The following is a 2,766-nucleotide window of genomic DNA, read 5'->3' on the forward strand; positions in this document are numbered from 1 at the left end:
GGGCTCCCCGCGCCCCGGCGGAAGCGGCGGCCGGAAAAAGGAAAAAACAGACCAAAAACGAACATTCACGGGTTTTTTTACCACGGTAAGGAGTGGCAAGAGAAAGGATGCGAAAATGGGGGTATCTCTCCTTCAAGTGAGCAGTGTTGTGGTTAGAGCAGATCGGCTCTTGAGGGAAATCCACATGTTAAAAAATTTGGAAGAAAGACATGGACTCTGAATATCCTTGGTACATAAAAAAAGTGCGACCAAAAGTGGGTTTCTGATAATTGTCCTCGTTTAGAGCCTCACTTCCCTACGTAGTTCAATTGGAGTCTATAAACATGACCACGCTTGTTAGTTAACCCCATTACAATCAATAGGATTAATCCCACGTTCCTAGTTACACGGTTTGCCGAGTTGAGGCTGGAATGCCAGCAAGATTGCAAAATTAAACCTTTGTCACCTTGTAAAACATGCCTTTTGGTTTTGCTCAATTGCAGCTCTTCTTTTAAATCATGATGAGCCATGCATTAACAGGAGCAGTAAGCAGGAACAGCGGGCCATGCGGGCCATTGCCACAAGACACTTTAATCTAGGTTACAAAACCCTTTGTTATCCCTCCTTTCCTTTTAAAATGCATTTTCCCCCACACCCCATCGTTTTGAATCCAGGTCAATTCCCTTGGACTTTCAGTTCACACAGCAGCCACCCTCAACAACAAAAAGCTCCGGTTTTGGAAAATCGAGGCATTGGATTAGGTATCACAGTTTGTTTTGTTGCTGGAGTTAAAGATAAACTGGCTAAAGTAAACTCACCTCAATGACCTAACACTAAAGGTTATCCCTCATACTAATTTATTTGTTAATTGAGAGAGAGAGCTTTTCTGTGATCAAGTACAGAGTACAGCTCTTGCTTTGCGGATGCTGGGCACAGCAGGGCTGGCTGCTACAGATCTAGGGAATAGCTCTGAACCGCTAAACAAATGAAGTTTCTGGTTCCAGCAGAAGACCTATAACCTGTTGTTTTCATGTTGCTTGAGGGATGGAGGGGATCCCTTCTCCCAGCCTGTCCTGCTGGTTGTGTGCTCTCTCACTCTTCTTACCTGATCTGCCACCCACCCCAATGCCTTTGCTGCTGTTTCCCATTAGCTTCCCAACGGGCTGCCTTCTGGCACCAGCCCATGTTCTGCTGTTTTCTTTCACACAGTTTAACTTGTATATTTCTGTTTCTGTGCTGCTTTTCTCATTTTGTTCTCATTTACCCTGAGTCTTCCCCACCCAAGCCCGGGGACCTGTTTCTGTTTCTCCAGTTCAGGCTTCTGTACTCTTTCCAATCCAATCATCTTTCACCCTTCTGTCCTTGCACATGCCTCACATTCCTCCACTCTTCATCTTGCATGTTAGCAGCTTCTCCCTTTTCATGTTTTCATGTTTTTCAACACCAATTATATTGCTCTCATATTAAGACTTTGCAACAATCTCCAACAAACTTCTTGGACTTCACTGGACCTGCAGCCACACAGCAACCCTGAACTAACTGCCCTCAAACAAGTATGACCATCTGCATGTCACTTAGAAGATTTCACATAAAATATTTTCAAGTGTTTAGGAAAGTATCTTTTCCTTCTTATTGTCACTGTAAATTTGGGAAGCAGTTTGTTGTGCCAGTCCACAAAATTGCTGCATCCCAGTGGAGTGCTGATGCACTAAGGAGACTGGGTAAGACAAATAATCAAGAGCTCCCAGAAAGATCAGGAAGGAAAAGACAGTGCTGCAAAAAAGGAGTTGACGGGAAGAAGAAATCACAGAAGTGCACCAGTATTTCTAAGGCAAGACCCCAGACATTGTAGAAAATTATGGAGGATTTCAATGCCCTGCTTTCCAAATATTTTTTATATACTCTCAACATTGTTCAGTAAAATGATCCTCATCCATTCACACCCTCAAACAAGACACATGCAAAATCAAAACTGTGAGGCATTTCATTCCACATCTGTGGAAACAAGCAGAACTTCTCAGTCATAAGCCTGTAAGTAGTGCAGAACCCACGGGAAGTTTGCCCTTCTTAATGGTGCCGGACATGTTTTAAAGTTTACAGTTTATATCCATAAAACATACTTTCTTTTCTCTTCCTTTCAGTGAGGAATTCAAACCTTTCCTCAATTAACACATAATAAAACTACAATATTTACAATAAATATTTTAAGAAGTGTTGTTGTTTAACTACCTTTTCCTCCCAAGTAATTTATACCAGTTACCTTATAAAGCGACTGTTGAGTGAAGGCTTTTATCCACCCACAACTGTGGATTCCCCTCCTGGTGGGAACACACATGCTGTCTTGTTTGAAATGGGAAAATACTTTGCATGCAGTACAAAAAATGTGAGCTATCTTCTGTTGACAATATTGCAGTTCACCATCCTGCTGAACTTATTTGCAGAGTTAAGATGTCTGAAAGACATGTTTCTGAGGCTGAAGCTGCAGGAGGTCCTGGGCCAGGATGGGCACTCTAGCCACAGTGTGTCAGGCACTGTCTTTTATTCAAGTCACAACTCAGCCCAAATCCTGACCTTGGATGGAAACAGGTAGCTTGTATTTAAGTCAGCAGAAGCCTCTAGTACACATCTAAAGGTAGAAACAAATCGCCTGTTATTTAAAATGTCACAGTTATTTAAAATCTGTCACTCTGAAGGACACCAAAGCATCTGACAAGCTTTACTGTCTTGTCCCAGACAAAGGGGTCTGTGCCATGCTCACTAGCTGTTCAATGTCCCATTGGTGTCCAC

The sequence above is a fragment of the Athene cunicularia genome (assembly GCF_003259725.1).
Source record: "Athene cunicularia isolate RWA chromosome Z unlocalized genomic scaffold, athCun1 chrZ_part1, whole genome shotgun sequence".
Taxonomy (NCBI): domain Eukaryota; kingdom Metazoa; phylum Chordata; class Aves; order Strigiformes; family Strigidae; genus Athene; species Athene cunicularia.